The 21,459-nt window shown below is 37.7% G+C and overlaps 1 protein-coding gene and 1 pseudogene across 1 annotated transcript in view; one reads left to right on the top strand and one right to left on the bottom strand.

Moving 5' to 3' along the window:
- The window catches only part of TNFSF4 (TNF superfamily member 4), a 111,123-nt gene that overhangs the window by 15,036 nt on the left and 74,628 nt on the right, over positions 1–21,459 (top strand). The gene's annotated exons all lie outside the window — the stretch shown is intronic.
- Positions 2,231–2,355, bottom strand: LOC120360268 (small nucleolar RNA U13; annotated as a pseudogene).

The raw sequence follows: 21,459 nt of genomic DNA on the forward strand, positions 1-21,459 counted from the left end.
TCAAATTCCTGGGTTCAAATGATCCTCCTGCCTTAGCCTCCCAATTAGCTGCCACTGCAAGTGCATACTACCATGGCTGGCTAATTAAACATTCTTTTTTTTTTTTGTAGAGAAAGCATCTGACTGTATTGTCTAGGCTGGTCTTTAACTCCTGGCCTCAAGCAATCCTCCTGCCTCCACCTCCCAAAGTGTTGGGATTATAGGCATGAGCTGCTGTGCCTAGCTCATTTGTGGTTTTTAAATTTGCATTTCTCCAATTACTACTGATGATGGGCACATTTTAACACATTTAATTGTTATTTGAGTGTCTTTTTTATTAAAATACTGGATTTTGGCTTTTTTTGTCCATTGGATTTTTTTTTTGTCTTTTCCTTACCAATTTATAAAATGTTGAAGATATATTCTGAATAATAATTATTTGCTAGGTATATGTATGAAAAATGTCTTATTTTTGTGTTTCTTGCATTTTCATTATCTTAATAGTGCCTTTTGATGAACACATGCTTGATTTTAAGAAAATTCAATATATTAATATTTTTTCGTGTTTAGTGCTTTTTGTGTCCTATTTAAGAAATCTTTGTCTTTCCCAAATTCAGAAAGAGATTCCTCTATTTTTTCTATTAGAATATATGTTGTTTTAGCTTTTACATTTAGGTCTGTGGTTCATTTGGAATAAGTTTTTGCATGAAGCATAGATTGAGGTTAAGCTTAATTAAAAAATGGGTATCTACTGAGTCCATTACTATCTATTGAATTGACTATACTTTCCTGACTGACTTAGCATCTTTGACACAAATCAGGTGACTGTGTATGTGTAGGTATGTTTCTTGCTCAATAGCTATTCTGTACCATTGCTCCATTCTTGTGGCAATATTACACAGTGTCTTAATTTCTTCTGTTTCATAATGGTTTGAAGCTGGACAGTGTATGTCTGCCAGCTTTGTTCTTTTGTTAGATTCTCTTGGCTTTTCTAGGTCTCTTACATTTCCATTTATATTTTAGAATTCACTTGTCAATTTACAAAACAAAACAAACCTTAGCTAGGATCTTAAATTGGGATTAAACTGAGTCTATTGAACCATACGGGGTGAAATGACATTGTAACAATTTTAGGTTTTATAATCCATAAGCATATTATATTCTTCTCTTTACTTTTCTTTAATTCTCTTGTTATTTTCTGAAGCTACTTTGTTAGGTATGAAAAAGTTAATTTAAAAAACTTCCAGATAAACTGAATATTTTAACTTTTCTGTGTCTTTTCATATTGGCAGTGGTCAGCAAACTGTTTTGTAAAATGTCAGAGTCATTATCATCAAGTTTGCAGGCCATACGGTAGGCATACTGCAAAGTTATGGCAGGTTCAGCTTCAGACCACAGCAAAAAAGAGAGTCACATGCATTTGTTGATTTCCCAGTGCATACTCTACCTTCATGAGATCAATTTTGAAAAACAGGTTTTTGATAAGAAGATTGTGTGGAGGTTGTGCATGAAAAGACTGGGGGTTGGGCACACCTGTCTTTGCCAGTTAGTGATGTGTGACTGGGCAAATTCTTATTATTCTCTCTGTGTTTTAGTTCATTTTTCACTGAAATAGATAATGTTCACATGTCCCTCATAGGATTGCTGCATTAAATGAGATAATGTTTTTAAAGCATTTAGCATATGTCTCATGAATAATGAGTTCAATAAATGTTGGCTGGAGATTTGATTACTCCATCCCTCCAGCTGTAGAAGCAAGGCAACACAGAGGAGAACCTTGATCTTGAGAACATCAATTACCTTGAGCCATTAGAAAAGTATCTAAATGGCATCTTAAAAAATAGAGCCATTATACCTTTCTTATATAAATGTATTTCAATAATAGTATATATTTTTGCAATTAAAGGGATATTCAATAGGTTCCTGAGAAATGCAGTCATACATTAGTGCTTATTCAGTTTCTGATGATTGCATATAAATGAAATATGTAGTGCATATACCACTCTGCCTGATTCCCATGTTCTTGCTCTCATATTGAGGATGAATATATTAAAGCTTAGATTTGTGGAACAACTTGCCTAAAGAACTAAAAAACTGGGATTCTATATGAAACATCTTTACTAAGTGTGTTAAGCATGGGCTCTTTCCATTTGGTGTACATATAATATAATCCTCTACATCTGAATTATTCCGCATGTTAAAATCACTCTGGTCAAAATATTTCCTTTTTTATCTTTTTTATTTTCTTTCACATCAGATGGGTAATGCGCCAACAAACTTTGTGTGAGATGTGCCTCCCTCAAACTGTTGTAACAATGCACATCTCATGTATTAGTGTGAAAATCCAATTATCATGCTTATGAACCACAACAGGATTGCAAAAATTATTTCCCCATTTGTTGAGATTTTCTCTCTTGACTCTTAAAGCCTCTTTTTCAGTCTTTTGAGTTTTGACATTATGTAAGAACTAGTAATAGTTAAATGTAGCAACTGAGAAGTACCCTTACAAAATTGGAAAGTACGTTATTGCCTGAGAGTTGAAATAATAAAATCCATGTATAATGGATGAGATGAGCCATCTCTAAAGTTAGGATAAGAGATTAATAATCTTTAAACTTCTGACTAATGGTTTTTGAAATTCCCCAAAGACCAGTTGATGAGATCTGGGTATGTAATCTCAATGAGACAGAATTAGAAGGTGATTTTAACACAGTAAGTGGAAATAATCAATTTCATTGTGTTATTTGCTTTAGAGTAAGGTATTGGAAGCAAACTTCCATAGTGAAAGCTAAAAATGAGGGCCAGAGAGAAAAAATTCAAGTGTTTATTCAGCCCTATCCAAGGAATGAAAACTAACTTCTTGTTAGGTGGTGATTCATTATCAGGACTCACAACAATGATTGGAATGAGGAGGGACCATTAAGACTAATTATTGTGTTTTGTCTTCATGTTCTCCATCTATCCATTCATCCACTCACGCTCCCACCCATTTATTCGACAAATATTTTTGAATCTCTACCATCTGCTAAGCACTAGTTAGATTATAAACACATGAAAATGAAAGACACACACCTCGAACTCAGGGAATTTATCATCTAAAAGGGAAGAGACCAGAAAGACACATCAACCATGATTAATTGGTAAAACAGTACAAAAAGGAATGGTATAGCAGGTAGGAAGATAGGAAGAGTAGAGATAGGAATCGGTGGTGGTTAGGTTACAGTGACGGATGTTATGAAAAGAGTGTACGGGGAGGAGATGGGGAGGACACGACTAGTTTAAATTTGGAAGGATGTGTGGAAGTTTGGTATGCAGAAAAAGGGAGAAGAGACATTCTAGGCGGGGGCACGGTGTATAAAACAGAGGGAAGATTGAAGAAGTGAGGCATTTTCTGAGAAGATCAAGAAGTTTGTCAAGAGACGAGGCCACAGTTTAGCAGAAGGCAGTATATGAGGGGCCTCGCAGACAATGGGGAATATTTTATAATTATTCTAAAATAATAAAGAATAATTCAATGATTTTGAGTGAGATTATTATGGATTTGTGTTTCGTTTTTACACATTATTGCTATTGCACTGTTATCAAGGGTGCAAGAAGGGAGACTGAGGAGAACCTGAAAAAAGATAGTGGCACTGGGAAATGAGAGAAGAAATGGATGTGAGAAATAACTAAGTTACAGCATTTATATAGATTCATGGTTAATCTTTTGGAGTGTAGGTAAGGAAGGGAAGATGATTGCCAAATTGCTGATTTGGCTACAACTTGGCTGGTGCTATATTTTCTACCATTGTTAGAAAACACAGAGGAGCAGATAATGGGGAAGACGTGATGAGTTCAATTTTGGGCCATGATGTTTGAGTTTGGCTACTCAAGTGGAGCTTACCAGGGGCAGTTGGATGTGTGAAGCTAGTTTGGGAGAGAGGGCTGGGTTGCCTATTTAAACTGTTTTTTTTTTTTTTTTTAAAGAACATAGAGACAGAATTGAAACCACGGATGAGAATGAGGACTAAGGACAGAGACTTGAGTAAATTAACATTTAGGCAGAGAAAAACTAAATGAAACTCAGAATGTCCAAAGAACTAGAAGAACCAGGTGAGAGTATGGACTTAAACCATGGGAAGAGAGAGTTTTGTAAAGGAAAATGAACTGCATTTAATGTCACAAAAAGATCAAAAGAAAGGTGAGAAATGTCGATGTTCATTTGACTTTGAAATGTAGGGGTGCTCTTAGTCACCATTAAGTCCTTTTTATACAAAATAGGAGTTATGATTATGACCTACAATGTCCTATGGGAAACTAGCTTACCAATTTTTAAAAGTCTGTTAGTAATAATGGAGTCAGTGGCCAGGGGAAATGAGATCTTCCAGCAGCAACAATTTATGCTCATTGGACAAGTAGGGCAGCTACTATGTTTTTTTGTGCACTAGCAAAATTTTTTAATTTTATGTTTGGATTACAAATACGTTGTTCCTCAAGACATTTTTGTTGAGAAGCAATTTGATCTATTTGTGTACAGCCACTGTGGCTGATCTCACATTCTTATAGGGCTTTTGGATGTTTTTAGAGGGAATTCTTCCCTTATCTTCCTTCTTGATTAATTGGCTAACTCATATCATCATATCAATTTATTTCCAGAATGGTTCTGGTAGTATATGCTCTGGAAATCTCCTCCCCTTGCTATGCCTCCCATTCCTTTAATTTTGAAACATGATTTGTGTGGAAAGAAGGTCATTCCATATTTATATAATCACCTATGTTTTTGCTGTGCTCTGAGATCATATTTGATTTGTTAAGATGTAAAATGCAATTTTTGGAAGACTTTACTTTCCAGTGAAAGTTCATCAAGCTCTGCCTCCTAGTTATAAAGGATTTTCATGCTGATGTAGGGTTACTTACTAGAGACAATGACAAATGTTGTTAAAGTAATCCATGCCTGAAATGAACGGGCTTCAGAGAAGAAGGAAAAAATATTTCTCATCTATTTCAGGGAGGCTAGAGATAACCAGCAATGCATCATTTTGGAGGAACAATCAGAAGGGTGTAAAAGATATATAAATTCATTCATTAAAAAATTAATTGAACACATACTGTATCCCAAGCATTGTGCAAAGTGCTGGCCATGTAGTAGTTAACAAGATAAACAAGATCTCTGGACACACAAAATGGGAGAATGTAGTATATTTTTAATTTTAAGACTTGGAATTGAATTAGAAGTTGTCAGAAAAGGCTGGGAACATGAAAATAAGACTTGGGATCTCCCATTTAAATTATCTGAGAGGATCTGGGTAACATTTTTTTTAGGTAAGCAAATCTCATTGGTTATTGAATTTAGGCCTGACACAAGAAGGATTTGCACTTACAGTAGTGTTTTACACTCCCTGGGATCCTTGTGATGTCATTCTTCCCTTAGTGTGATCCTCCCTCCTATACCTGTCATGCTATTTCTGCCAGAAACCTTTCTGTAGAGCTTGGCCATATAAACACAATAGTTAAGAACAAGAGTTTTGGAATCAGACTGACCAGGGCTCTGGTTGTGTTTGTCATTGATGAGCAATGTATAACCATACTTACTTCATTGGACTCCTGTGAAACTAAGTGAAATGAGTACCTGAAGCTTTTAGCACCAATATGCCTGATACATTGTAAGTGCCCATCATGATGAGCATTGCCCTGGCATCTAATAGTGACCCCAGAGATAGTGCTAATGCAGAACTGAAGCAATAAAAGATAAATCCGCTTTTGTATTAGCCACCCTTATGAGTCACACCTGGTAATAACTATTTTTATTAAGTACTTATTATGTCCCAGCTTTATGCTAAGTAACTTAGACACAAGTTGGCAGTATTTATTCCTCCTTATCACCCTTCTGTCATTTTTTTGTTCTTACTGTTGAAGTTCTGAAGACGTCCTAGAAATAGGGCATCCCCCCAAAATTGGAGTCAATAGGTTAGAAAGGCTACACAGGTCACAGCAGAACTCTAATCTCTCAGACTCTCAAGTTGCAATGCTGTATTTAGGTCTCTTACTTTATTTTCCTGACCAAGTCATTAGAAGTTGGTTGAACAGAACAGATCCTGAATAGTTACCTTCATGACAAATAGTAACTGTTACATACTTCCCAGGCTCTTCACCCTCTGGGTTTCTGTCTCCTCACTGTGGAAGGTGGTAGGGCGAATACCATGAAACCATGTGCTGCTTTCTTTTTCACCCCTGGCAGAGTTTCACCCTGGTCGAATGGGTTCAAAGAAAAGGTTTCACTCTAACTGCTGGCGTTACAGACACCTGGAACGTCTGAAGCATTATTATTATGGCTGACTTGTTCTGAAGAACTCAGCCTTTTCTCAGTTTTAGAAAGTGTAATTTTGTGTACTTGAGTGAAAGGAAGAGAAATACTGCCCTCAGAAATGAAAGTTCTATCACAGCATCACAATTAGTGAGAGGTCATGTGTACACTGAGCTGCAGATAATAAAGAAGGCGTGTTGAGCCCCCTGTGGTGGCTGAAGAGCCTGCTTCTTGGGTTGAAGAGGACAGACACAGGCAGGTTCTCTCCATCGTTGTACCTGTGATTTGCCCAGTGGCCTGTTCTAATCTCCCCTTCTAAAATTCAAGCAAACGGTAATTTTCTCCTCAATAGTACTTAGTCAAATTTCTCGCAAATTTGAAATGTCAACTAGAAAACTCCCACCAAGTTGAGTCCACAAATTAATTATGGTCACAAGCGCTAACCAGCAATGCCACTGGGCTAGAAATTGGCCCCTTTCCTGTGGCCCTAAGGTCTCAGACTCAGGGACTCTTTTCTCTACTCATTCTCTCTGCTGCCATTTAGGTCAGGTTTATTCACTCCCGGCTTAGTGTGCTTTTCCTTTGGATGAGATGACAGAAAGCTGACCTACCATCATGGTGTTTGAGTCCTTCCCAATCATGGGAGGTTGGGAACAACTGTGTACACTCTGAGACTGTGTGGGAGAGGTGGAGAGGAGAGGGAAGAGGACAGTTAGACTTCTGAAGCCTATAGCTTAGAGAGTGTCTTCCTGGTGAAAAATTGCACTCACTGGGCAGTGGCGTTACAGAAACAGGATTAATCTGGATTAATCTTTCCATAATTTCTTTCCGACAATGACCAGTTAAGATGCTTTCATTGTTTTTCTTGTTTAATACAGTTGTACTCATACCAGCCACACTACTGGGAGGTTTTAAAGGGCTAAATATGTTACACTGTTAGAATAGTGTCATCTGTATTGAGAATTGTTTCATAAAACAACGTCACCGACCTTCTCTGTTGTTTGTCTCTCTTTTGCATAGGCTTAACATAATTATCTTCAGTTTTTCATTCTTAGGTATGATGTTGGTTGTCAATGCTGATATTCTTTATCACATTAAGGAAACATCTATTACAAATTTTTAAAGAGTTCATTTAACTAAAGCAATGGTTTTCAATTTGAATTTCTTTTTGATGACGACCGGTTAAGATGCTTTTGTTGTTTTTCTTATTTAATATAATGGTACTCATACCAACTACACTATTGGGAGATTTTTCAAGGGCTAAATATGTTAAGCTACTACAATAGTGTTAATATAGTGTTAGCTATTATTATGATACATGATGTGTATGCTTTCTTAATAAATTACAGATAACCCATTCTTACACTGTTGGGATTAAACCCCAAAGCCTTTGTCAAACTAGGTTGGTGACTGATGTGTGTCCATGGTGGGGGAACTCTAACCATTGTAAACACTTTTTTTCCCCAGGGTTTCCATCTTTTCCCTTGGGATTACAATTGTGTGAAAGCCAGGCATTAACTTGCCTCTGTCCTGGAAAATACTGGTCCTAAGAGATCTGCAGGTGCTCACAAATTGAGTAGAAGTGGTCTGGTCTTACCTGCTATTGATCAGATTATTTTGAATGGCCAACAGAGTGCTGTAGTCATAAAAATGTGGAAATGAGAGGTGGATCTGTTCAGAGGCCATTCACCTTTGTGTTTTTACACATCTATGACAGCTTTAGTTCCAGACTGTCTTTTCCGGGATGTTTGTATAGCACACAGGCTTGGAAGCTAGAGATGGTATCTTTCCAGTCAGGTAGTAGATTTGTTTCCTGAAAAGGATAATATAGTTTCTCTCTGTGGAGCAAAGTTTGAGCAGATTTGCTTGCAGCCACTTAAAAGATGGGAATTTTCCTAAGCTCAGGGTTCCTCATCTGGGATGGGACATGGATGTGTGTGCAGCATCTGCCCAGGACTGTTCTGTGTCATTCCCTTCCCTGATGGGACTTAGGGACAAAGGGACATTGGGCTTGTTGTCTCCTTTCCAATTAAAATTTGAAAAGGCAGCAAGTCAGCTTAGCACCTATGTTGTTGCTTAGAAATTGCTTAAGCGCTTGACAAGAATTACCCAAATGACACTATAGCAAATTGGTCAAAGCAAAGTACTGCATGTGAACAGGTAATTCACAGAGGGGAAATCTAACTATAAACGTATGGCAAGTTTCTTGATTTTACTTACTCAGACAGGGAAAATAAAGATACTCTTTATTAAACATATATCAAAAATAAGGTACTCTTTTAGTTATCAAATTGACTGAATTTAAAAACAGTAACATTTGGTGCTGGTGAGAAAATGAATATAGTTACCTCATACAATGCTTTCAAGAGAGTGAATTCTTACTGTATTAATTTTCTATTGCTGTGTAACATTAGAATCTCTGAATTCTTTTTCTGTGTTCAGCTGGAGAAAATGCTTTGCTTTAAAAGTGGTTAGGTAAGATCCACCTGGATGATGTCCCTATAGTAAGGCAATAGAATCAGGGAATCTATCATATCCACAGTTCTGGTGATAGTGCAGGGTACCTACACAGTGGGAAGAGGAGGACATCTTAGAATGCTGCTTACCATGATTACTATAACCTTGGAAAGTAATCTGGGAATACTTTTGTGATTATGCGTGCATGTATCTTTTGATTCTGCAACCCAGCTTTTGGAACTCCCTTTTTATAGAAATAAGTGCAGCAACATATAAGAATAAAAGTTCAAAGATGTTTTCTGCATTGTTTGTAATGACCTCAAAAGGAGAATGCTTCAATAAATTATGAAATATCCAAAGCATTCTTATTATAAATGACTTAGATCTTTGTTGATTTGTACAGTGACAAATGCAAGTTGTTGAGCAGTATGTCTTTAACAGTATAATTCTATTTTGAAAAGAAAAATACAGAAACTATATGGATATGCCGTGTGTGTGTGTGTGTGTGTGTGTGTGTGTGTGTGTGTGAACATGGAGAAGCAAGGACATCAACCTGTTAATTAGATTGCCTCGTGGGCTAGGAATGGAAAGAGTTAGATGGGGTGGGGAATGGGGAGACTACTAGGAACTTTACCTTTACACACCTCTCCACCATTTCCTTTGTTATAATATCACTTTTGTAATTAGAAATAATAAGTATTATAGAAAAGCTAAAGAAAATACATATCTCTTACAGAAAGTTTGCAAAAATCCCGTCAAACCTAATGAAGCAAATGCAATTATCCACAACCCGAACATCCAGACATATTTCCTTTTAACAATTTGCTATATTCTATGCACATACATCAAAAAATCCAAAATGCTAATATTACTTTGAATCTTGATCTTTTTCATGTGAATATATTACAGATGAAAGTCCATCTTCATCCTAGGATTATGTCCATAGTTATGAATATTTTCTTCTATGTCCATTATGGTCTAATTTTAAATATTTAAATGTTTAATTCCTCTGAAATTTATTTTGGTGTACAGTGCTAAATGAAGATCTACTCCTATACATTTTTTTCCCAATTAGTTAACTATTATCTTAATTATGTTTATCAAATAGCCATACCCATTGATTAGAAATGCCACCTGTGTTATATACCAAATTCTTATACAAAGGGTCTTCAAAAAGTTCATAGAAAATGTAGAATATTAAAAACTATTTCAAAAGATTTTTGCACAACAATAAACATGTACTAACTTGTGATAAAATATCTGACCAGGATCTAGCTTGAGGCACTAGGAAGAATAAGACAACAGTTTGAAGAAAATCCCTATCAAGAGCAACACATATTCTGCTAAAATTGAAGCAAGAACAAACATCAAACTTATGGTGAAGCCTGGGTAAAAGGATGGTGAAACCATCAATGCTTTAGGATAAATTTATAGAGACCATGCCCCAAAGAAATCAGTGGTTTACAAATAGATAATTTATTTTAAGAAAGGACAAGATGATATTAAAGATGAAGCCCACTATGGTAGACCATTCACATCAATTTGCCAGCAAAAAATTCATTTTGTTTGTATCCTAATTGAGGAGGACTGATGATTCACAGCAGAAATAATAGCCAACATCACAGATATCTTAACTGATTTTGCTTACAGAGTTCTGACTGAAAATTAAAGTTGAGCAACTTTTCACTCAATGGGTACGAAAATCATTGTGCCTAGATCAGCTGCAGAAAAGAGCAGAGCTTTCAATGGGAATTTTAAATGAATGGGAAGTCTTTCTTTTAAATGAAAGATCAAGGTCTTTATCATCACCACTTAAGATTTCAAATACAGTAGGGGGATAATGCCATTTTGCTAATATCTCTTTTTGTCCCTAATAATGTCATTTTATCTTTACTATCAATACAGTCATTTCTGCTTTTATTGATTATGTATGATATATCTTTCCCCATCCCTTTACTTTCATCCAACCTATGTCATGTTTGAAGTGAATTTCTTGTAGACAGTATATAGCTGGATTGAGTTTTAAAAATCTACTTTGCCAATCTGTTTCAGTGTTTGTAAGTCTGCCATTTTATTATTTGTTTTCTGTTCATTCCCTCTGTTTCTTGTTTCTCTTCATTTCTTGGCTTCCTTTGGGTAACTTAAACATTTTTTAAGAGTTTCATTTTTATTTATTTATAATATCTTTGATTATATCACTTTGTGTAGTTTGCTTAGTGGTTGCTCTAGGTATTTCTGTGGATACACATAACTTATCTTAGCCTACTGGTGTTGCTGTTTTACCACATTTAGTGGTAACCTAGACCAGGTGTGGTGGCTCACACCTGTAATCTCAGCACTTTGGGAGGCCAAGGCAGGTGGATCACAAGGTCAGGAATTCAAGACCAGCCTGGCCAACATGGTGAAACCCTGTCTCTAAAAAAAGAATAAAAAAAAATAATAGTGGTAACCTAAGTGTAGAAACCCTATTTCCATTTTGGGTCTCTCTAGCTTCTTCACCTTCTAGGTATAATTTTCTTAACTATTTCCTTTATATACATTGAGCGTCACATCAGATGACATTAGAAGTTTTACATCAACTATAAAATATGATTAATGAACCTCATGAAGTGAAAGATGGTCTATTATATTTGCTGCTATTTTTGCTCATTCAGTTGCCCTTCTCTTCTGTCTGAAGGCCCCAGCCGCCTTCTGTTACCATTTTTGCTTTGTTTGGAGAGTTTTTAAGCCCTTTAAGGTCAGGTCTACTAGAAACAAATTCTGTTCATTTCCCTTAATCTGAGGATGCCTTTGTTTCTTTTTTGTCCTTGAAAGATCGCTTTGGCAGATGCTGGATTCAAAGTTCACAGTGTTTTGTCTAAGCACTTGAGAAATTTTTCACCACTTTTTTTTTTTGTGGCCTCCGTGATTTCATATGAGAAATCTGTTGTCATTTGCTTTGGTGTTTCTTTACAGGAATACCTCCTCTCCTGTTCCTTCTCTTTCTCTTTCTCTGTCTTCTTTTTCTTTTCCTTCTTGTTTCCTTCCACCTCCTGTCTGGAAATTAGATTCTGTTGTCTTGGCAGTCTGATGAAGGACTGACTAGTGAGTGATCTTGGAGGCAAATCTTCCAGCCTTCATCAAGCTTTCAAATGACTGTAGCCATGCCTGACAGCTTGACTGTAATCTCCCAGGAGACTTTGAGCCAAAACCACCTAGGTCATTCATGACCCACAGAAACCATAAATTAATACATTCTTGTTTTTTTAAGCCACTGAGTTTTGTAGTAATTTATTATGCAGGGAAAGATGACTAAACGCAAAAATCCCATTAATTAGATCAATGTCCCACAATGGGTTATTACTATCACACACAGAATAGAGCAGATATTTCATTTTTATAATTGGATAGACCTACTGGTATACAGAGTAGGAATCAGCATTTATAATACGTGCTGCATATATTTGAGGGAAAAGTGCACAATGGCCTTTCTTTTGTTCATCACTGAAACCCCACATCATGGGAGAAAATATGTTTTGTTTAGTTGCTGATTATCTAATGAACTTTAATATAGCCTGGCAAAGGTGTGCTGGGGTTCATAATTTCAGGATACCCACTATATTTGCAGCAAGAATGGGTGTTACTCTTCTAAAGGAGGTTAAGCCCAGGTTCTGTTACACACCTTGTACTTTTAAAGGGAGAATAGTTGATTAATAAGACACCTTTTGATGTTAATTTATGATTAAAGGAAAGAGTAAGAATTGTGGTACAGTCAGGTAACAGTCACTGGCTATGCATCTTTTCAGTGCTGTATAAGTAAATGGAAAGCATGTGAGTAAGACTGTCTTTTCCACATTGAGAACACTAAATGTTAAGAGGAAAGGTGCTCACTTGAGTTTTACAGTATCAACTGAGTTAAAAACTTTTCTTAATGACACTATGGTCCTGAGAATGACGGTAATGACCATTTGAATGATTTCATGTAGTTTGAACTTCCATTAAATAGTTCCTGGATTCCCCAAATTTGAGTAAACACTTACCTGACACATGGAAGACAAGAAATAGCAGTTATAACTTTATTATTTTTTGGATATGTATTATTTTTGAGTGCTCCCTAAATGTTTGAAACTGTAATAAACACGAGGAATATAAAAATAAATGTGACCATCAAAGAGTCTAGAAAAGGAAAAAGGCACATACACTAATTATGTGAATGTCAGGTAGACTTTGCCCTGCTGAAAGAATTCACAGAGAACATGAAGAAAGGCATCTAGCTCAATTTGGATGGGTGGCTAGAAAGGCTTCCTGTAGGAGATATTTGAGAAGAATCTTAAGGGAATAGTGACACTAGAGTATGCTATTGGTTGAGGGTTGATTCATGAAACATTTCCATATATTTTAGAAGCCAGACAAGCAGGTGATCACCCTATTTTGAGGTATTCAGCCAGGACTTTCACTTGGCGGGAGGCTATCTCATTTCTCTACAAAGTTGGGCTGTATTTTCCTGGTGAAGTGTATATATGTGCACTCTTCTTGCAATAATTTGCCTTGTTTTCTCAAACCATATGTTTGCAAAAGCTGTTTCTACTCTCCTTGATATTCTTTACTCGTCATCCATTGAACTCATTCACACCCATGCTTCAAATACATACTCATCCTTTAAATTCTTTCTTTAGAAGTATTTCCCATTATTCTAAGTTGAATTGATTATTATCTTTCCATCCTTCTTACTCTTGCACACTCTTTATACTCATTAATGATTATCTTTGTACATGTGATCCAGGAGAGTTTTAACTTTTGGAAGACAGGACATATTTCCTATTGTGATGGTTTCGTTATTTGTCTACTCAGGTTAAGCACTTACATATTACCCTATAAGCACTGAGGAGTTAAAGTTTAGAGGAAAAGAGTTTTATGATTAGATTTGGCATCTAGAAATATGACTTTTGCAATAAGGAGGGTGGAGTAGAGGAGGAAGTATTAGAGACAGAAAGGATAGTTAGTAGGCTATTGCCACTAATGCAAATTAAAATAATGATTAGGAATAAACAAAACAAACTAGAAAATTTAGTGGGAAAGAATCTTATTCTCAGTAGAGTTGAAATGAATAGATCGAAGGGTCATGTGGTTAGAGTTCAGCTGTCCTTTGAAGAGTGGAAAGAATTTGGATAGGTAGAGAGTGTGAGCAAAATCATTCAGGCAGGAGGAAGAAAACATGGGCATATATGGAAATGATTGCTGAAGGGACTAAAAAAGCAACTTTTCTCCAACAGTTACTGTCCACTTATACAGTCATTTACACAATGTGGGTTTATGTAGGCTCTCCATCTGCTGTTTTAGATATGATCATAAAATAGCTCATCAGGAATTAATCTGGCTAATTTCTATTGAGTCTGCATATCTCAGCTAACTTTCCTTCCTGCTGGACCAGCAGTCTATAAGCTGGGTATGCATACCCCAGAGGACAAATGAAGCCTTTCCTAGGGGTAGTCACAGGTAGTTTCAAGGAAACATATTTTCAGGTCCTCAACTTCCAAATATATTATTTCTTAAAATTAACCCATGATTCCATCACCTGGCTATAGGAATATTCTGGATTCCTTTCTCAGCCCACTTTCATAATTAGTCTCTTTGTTCTTTACAAAAGGAATACACATCTCTCTCTCATTCTGAATCTTACTATGCTACATTGCTATGGGCAGTAGAAACTTCTGTGAGGTCTAAAAGAAGGGACTATTTGAAATATAGGTATTAGAGAAGTCCCCTTTGGTCAAGGCTCCATAAGGTTCTTTGTTTGTATTATTTTCTTTGCTTTACCCATATTTCCATCAAAAACAAAGCATGCCATAGAAATGAGATATTTTGCCTTATGTTGTGATGGTCCGAATTCAAATTTACTGTACAGTGGGCAGTGGAATAATGATAATTTTCATGTAATAATGATAATTTTCTTGTAGTTTGAACTTCCATTAAGTAGTTCCTGGATCCCCCAAATTTGAGTAAACACTTACCTGACACATGGAAGACAAGAAATAGCAGTTATCACTTTATTATTTTTTGGATATGTATTATTTTTGAGTGCTCCCTAAATGTTTGAAACTGTAATAAACACGAGGAATATAAAAATAAATGTGACAAGGTTACCATACAGTAACCTTGTCCTTCTTCCATTCCTCAACTAATGTCACTGAATGTAGTAACCCTGAGGGAGAGTCTCTTGAGAACAGTAGAATTTTACAAAGAAGCAGGGAGGAAAGTTGGCCTTACTGCATTCAGCAACAAACTTATAATAAGTTTCAGTACCTGCTTTCTCTCTTTCTCTTTCTCAGAATTATAATTGAGAGGGAGTTGGTTGTTACAGGAATGCATGTTAACATTTTGTTACAGTCGAATAATGTCAGAAAGAATGTATGCTTTGACTGATTGGTTTGGCAATGATTTGCTTTGTTCATTACCTTATGTGGCAGACCATTTGCACAAGTAGCCTCTACCAAGTCTGCAGTTTCAAGATTTGGAAGAAAATATATTTGAATGTAAGATTTAGTTAAATATTTCTATAAGATGCAAGGTTTATGCTTTGGGAGGCCAGGAGAATTGCTTGAGTGCAGGAGTTTGAGACCAGCCTGAGTAACACAGAGAGACTACTGTGTCTACAAAAAAAGAAAAAAAAAAAGAAGCAGATGTGATGGCACACACCTGTGGTCCTAGCTACTTAGGGGGCTGAGGTGGGAGGATCACAGGAGGTCAAGGGTACACGAGCAGTGATTGCTAATGCCACTGCACTTCAGTCTGGGTGATAGAGTGAGACCGTGTCTCAAAAAAATTCAAATGATTTTAAAAAATTTTTATTTTAAGTTAAGGGGTACCTGTGCGGGTTTATTATAGAGGCATATTTGTGTCATGGGAGTTTGTTGTACAGATTATTTTGTTACCAGGTACTAAGCCTGGTATCCAATAGTCATTTTTTCTGCTCCTCTCTCTCCTCCAACCCTCCACTCTCAAGTAGGCCCCAGTGTCTTTTGTTCCCTTTCTAAAGAATTTCATAGTGGTGGCTGGGGTGTGTCACCTAGGTCCTCCCTTCAGGATAAAGGGTCTGATTTCCTCCGCTGCCTGGGATAGTGGCTGTCCCAGCCTGGTCATATCTGGGAATTGCCCTCTGCTGAAGGAAACTTCCCTTCCCAAGGCTATGGTTCTCCCCGGTGTCAGCCTACACTCAGTGGTTAATCCCATTCAGAGGCTATAAACCTTTCACTTACATTTGGAACATAGATCTCAAACTAAAGGAAGTGATTTTCAATGATAGTAACAGCCACAATTACTAATTATTAAGTGTCAGTAAGAGCCTTTTGGATTTACTTCCCAGAAACTGAGAAAGTGAATGATTTTGTAATGTCTGGGTAACAAATTCTTTAGCAAGTTAGGTGGTTTCCAATTTTTTTTGTTTTCAATAAAATTGCAGGAGGATCAAATTGAGTTGTGAGTAATGAATACTAAAAATAATTTCTAAAACTAGTATATCATCTGATTTCCAGATGTAACTCAGAAAGAGACCAAAGAAATGGAGTAAAGTGAAGTGAGTAATTGAAGTAGGGTAGTGTGATGCCTCCAGCTGTGTTTTTTGCTTAGGATTGTCTTGGATATTTGGGCTCTTTTTTGGTTCTATATGAATTTTAAAATAGTATTTTTCTAATTCTGTGAAGAATGTCAATGGTAGTTTAATGGTAATAGCCTTAAATCTGTAAATTACTTTGGGCAGTATGGCCGTTTTCACCATATTGATTCTTCCTATCCGTGAGCATGGAATGTTTCTCCATTTGTTTGTGTCCTCTCTTATTTCCTTGAGCAGTGGTTTATAGTTCTCCTTAAAGAGATCTTTCACTTCTCTTGTTAGCTGTATTCCTAGGTATTTTATTCTTTTTGCAGCAATTGTGAGTGGGAGCTCGTTCATAATTTGGCTCTTAGTTTGCCTGTTATTTGTGTATAGCAGGCGTCCCCAGACTTTTTACATAGGGGGCCAGTTTACTGTCCCTCAGACCGTTGGAGGGCCGCCACATACTGTGCTCCTCTCACTTACCACCTATGAAAGAGGTGCCCCTTCCTGAAGTGCGGCAGGGGGCTGGATAAATGGCCTCAGGGGGCCGCATGCGGCCTGCGAGCCTTAGTTTGGGGACGCCTGGTGTATAGGAATGGCTAGTGATTTTTACACATTGATTTCATATCCTGAGATATTGCTGAAGTTGTTTATCAACTCAAGAATCTTTTGGGCTGAGATGATTTCTAGATATAGAATCATGTGATCTGCTAACAGAGACAATTTGACTTCCTCTTTTCCTATTTGAATACTTTTTTTTTTTTCTCTTGCTTGATTGCCCTGGCCAGAACTTCCAATGCCATGCTGAATAGGAGTGGTGAGAGAGGGCAGCCTTGTCTTGTGCTGGTTTTCAAGGAGAATGTTTCCAGCTTTTCCCCATTCAGTATGATATTGGCTGTGGGTTTGTCATAAATAGCTTTTATTATTTTGAGATATGTTCTATCAATACCTACTTTATTGAGAGTTTTTAACATGAAGCAATGTTGAATTTCATTGAAAGCCTTTTCTGCATCTATTAAGAAAATCATGTAGTTTTTGTCATTGGTTCTGGCTATGTGATGGATTATGTTTATTGATTTGTGTATGTTGAACCAGCATTGCATCCCAGGGATGAAGCTGGTTTGATTGTGTTGGGTAAGCTTTTTGATGTACTGCTGGATTCAGTTTGCTGGTATCTTACTGAGGATTTTCTCATCAATTTTCATCAGGGATATTGGGCTGAAGTTTTCCTTTTTTGTTGTATCTCTGTCAGGTTTTCGTATCAGGATGAGGTTGGCCTTACAAAATGAGTTAGGGAGGAGTCCTTCCTTTTCAATTTTTTGGAATAATTTCAGAAGAAATGGTACCAGCTCCTCTTTGTACCTCTGGTAGAATTCAGCTGTAAGTCTTTCTGGTCTTGGGCTTTTTTTTTTTGGTTGGTAGGTTATTTATTACTGCCTCAAATTCAGAACTTGTTACTGATCTATCCAGGGATTCAGCTTTTTCCTGGTTCAGTCTTGGGAGGATGTATATGTCAAGAAATTTATCCATTTCATCTAGATTTTCTAGTTTATGTGCATAGAGGTGTTTATAGTAATGGTTGTTTTTCTGTGGGGTCAGTGGTGATATCCTCTTTATCATTTTCATATGTCTATTTGATTCTTCTGTTTTCCTTCTTATTAGTCTAGCTAGCAGTCTATTTTATTAATTTTTTCAAAAAACCAGCTGCTGGATTCATTGATTTTTCTGAAGGGTTTTTTATGTCTCTATCTCCTTCAGTTCCACTCTGATCTTGGTTATTTATTTTTTTCTGCTAGCTTTGGGTTTTGTTTGCTTTTGGTTCTCTCATTCTTTTAGTTGTGATGTTAGGATGTCAATTTGAGATCTTTCTTGCTTTTTAATGTAGGCATTTAGTGCTATAAATTTCCCTCTTGACACTGCTTTAGCTGTGTCCCGGAGATTCTGGTACATTTTCTCTTTGTTCATATTAATTAGTTTCAAATAACTTTTTGACTTCTGCCTTAATTTCATTATTTACCCAGGAGTCATTCAGGAGGAGGTTGTTCAGTATCCATGTAATTGTGTGGTTTTGAGTGAGTTTTTAAATCTTGAATACTAATTTGATTGCCCTATTTTCTGAGAGACTGTTATGATTTCAGTTCTTTTGCATTTGTTGAGGAGTATTTTACTTCCAATTATATGATTGATTTTAGAGTAAGTTCCATGTGGTGCTGAGAATGTATATTCCGTTGTTCTGGGGTGGAAAGTTCTGTAGATATGTATCAGGTCCACTTGATTCAGAGCTGAGTTCAAGTCTTGAATATCTTTGTAAATTTTCTGTCTCAGTGATCTGTCTAATATTGACAGTGGGGTGTTAACAATGCCCATTATTATTGTGTGGGAGTCTAAGTCTCTTTGCAGGTCTCTAAGAACTTGTTTTATGAATCTGAGTGCTTCTATATTTGATGTACATATATTTAGAATAGTTAGCACCTCTTGTTTAATTGATACTGTACCATTATGTAATGCCCTTCTTTGTCTTTTTTGATCTTAGTTGGTTTAAAATCTGTTTTGTCAGAAATTAGGATTCTGACCCCTGTTTTTTTCTGCTTTCCATTTGATTGGCAAATATTCCTCCATCCCTTTATTTTGATTCTATGTGTGTCTTTGCACATGAGATGGGTCTCTTGAACACAGTACACTGATGGATCTTGACTCTTTATCCAGCTTGCCATTTTATGTCTTTTAATTGGAACTTATAGCCCATTTACATTTAAGGTTAATATTGTTAAGTGTGAAGTTGATACTATCATCATGATGCTAGCTGGTTTTCAGCCTTGTTAATGTGTCGTTCATTGGTCTACTTCAGTGTGTTTTTGTAGTGACTGGGACTGATAATGGTTTTTCCTTTTTATATTTGGTGCTTCCTTCAGGAGCTCTTGCAAGGCAGGCCTTGTGGTGACTAATTTCCTCAGCATTTGCTTGTCTAAAAAGGATTTTATTTCTCCTTCACTTACAAAGCTTAGTTTGACTGGATATGAAATTTTGGATTGGAATTTCTTTTTTTTTTTTTTCCGAGATGGAGTTTCACTCTTGTTACCCAGGCTGGAGTGCAATGGCACGATCTCGGCTCACTGCAACCTCCTGGGTTCAGGCAATTCTCCTGTCTCAGCCTCCTGAGTAGCTGGGATTACAGGCACGTGCCACCACGCCCAGCCTAATTTTTTGTATTTTTAGTAGAGACGGGGTTTCACCATGATGACCAGGATGGTCTCGATCTCTTGACCTTGTGATCCACCTGCCTCAGCCTCCCAAAGTGCTGGGATTACAGGCTTGAGCCACCGTGCCTGGCTGGAATTTCTTTTCTTTAAGAATGTTGAATATCAGCCCCCTAAAGCTTCTGGCTTATAGAGTTTCCACTGAGAGGTCCACTATTAGTCTGATGGGATTCGCTTTGTAGGTGACCTGTCCTTTCTCTCTGGCTGCCCTTAACATTTTTTCCTTCGTTTTGACCTTGGAGAATCTGATGATTATGTGTCTTGAGGTTGATCTTTTCATAGAGTATCTTACTGGGATTCTCTGGATTTCCTGAATTTGAATGTTGGTCTGTCTTGCCAGGTGGGGAAGTTCTCCTGCATGATATCTGGAAGTATGTTTTTCATCTTGGTTCCATTCTCTCTTCTCTTTCAGATGCCCCAGTTGTAGGTTTGGTCTTTTATATAATCCCCTAGTTCTCAGAGGTTTTGTTCATTCCTTTTTATTTAATCTTAACTGCCTGTCTTATTTCAGCAAGATAGTCTTCAAGCTCAGATTCTTTTCTCCACTTGGTATATTTGGCTATTAATACTTATGGTTGTCTTATGAAGTTCTCGTGTTGTGTTTTTCAGTTCCATTAGGTCATTTATGTTTGTCTCTAAATTGGTTATTCTGGTTATCATCTCCCATGTTGTTTTATCATGGTTCTTAGCTTCTTTGCATTGGGTTAGAACATGCTCCTTTAGCTTCGGAAGCCTACTTCTGTCAGTTTATCCACCTCTGTCTCATTCTAGTTCGTGCACTTGCTGGAGAGGTGTTGTGATCATTGGGAGGAGAAAAGGCACTCTGGCTTTTTGAGCTTTTGGCATTTTGTATTGATTCTTTCTCACCGTTGTGAGCTTATCTACCTTTGATCTTTAAAGCTGGTGACCTTTGGATGGAGTTTTTTTGGGGTCTTTTTTGTTGATGTTGTTGTTGTTGCTTCTGTTTTTCTTTTAATAGCCAGGCCCTTCTTCAATAAGGTTGCTGCAATTTGCTGGGGGTCCACTCCAGACCCCATTCACCTGGGTCCCTCCTGCACCTGGAGGTGTCACCAGTGGAGGCTACAGAACAGCAACGATGGCAGCCTGCTTCTTCTTCTGGGAGCTCTGTCCCAGAGCAGCACCAGTCTGAAGGCCAGTGGGAATGCTCCTGAATAAGGTGTCTGGTGATCCCTGTTGGGGGGTCTTATCCAGTTAAGAGGCATGGGATTAGGGACCTACTTAACGAAGCACTCTGGCTGCCCATTGGTGGGTTGAGTGCACTGCACTGGGGATTTACTGGACTCTTCAGAGCTGGCAGGCAGCAAAGATTAAGGCCTGTGGAACTGCAGAGATCATGGCTGCCCCTCCCACAAGGGGCTCCATCCCAGGGAGGTCAGAGTTCTCTCCGTAAACACCTGGTTGGAGTTGCCGAAATTCTTGCAGGGAAATCCTGCCCAGTGAGGAGGGATGGACCTGGGTCCCACCTAAAGAAGCTATCTGGTCACAATCTGCCACAGCCAGTGTGCTGCCCTGTGGGGAATTCCTCCCAGTACAAACCACCCAGACTCCCTGGCCCCAGCAGGACAGACTGAAGCCACAGTGACAGCAGGTCCCCATCCCTCCCCACCCCAGAACTCAGTCGTCTTAGGCAGTCTTCAACTTGCTGCCGCTGGCCACAACCCAAACAGCTGCTGAATGTCTGCACTGTTCTGTGCTTGGGACCCAAGGCCTGGGTGGCATGTGCTCACAAGGGGATCTCCTGTTCTGCAGGTTGCATAGATCCAAGGAAAATTAATGGTTTCCTGGGTGGGGTAGCACAATCACTGCCTCCTTTGGCTGGGAATAAGCACCCCTTGCCCTGTGCTGCTCCGCTCCTGGGTGAGCCATTGTTCCACCCTGTTTTCCTCGTCTTT

This window comes from Saimiri boliviensis, chromosome 19 (genome assembly GCF_048565385.1).
Source record: "Saimiri boliviensis isolate mSaiBol1 chromosome 19, mSaiBol1.pri, whole genome shotgun sequence".
Taxonomy (NCBI): domain Eukaryota; kingdom Metazoa; phylum Chordata; class Mammalia; order Primates; family Cebidae; genus Saimiri; species Saimiri boliviensis.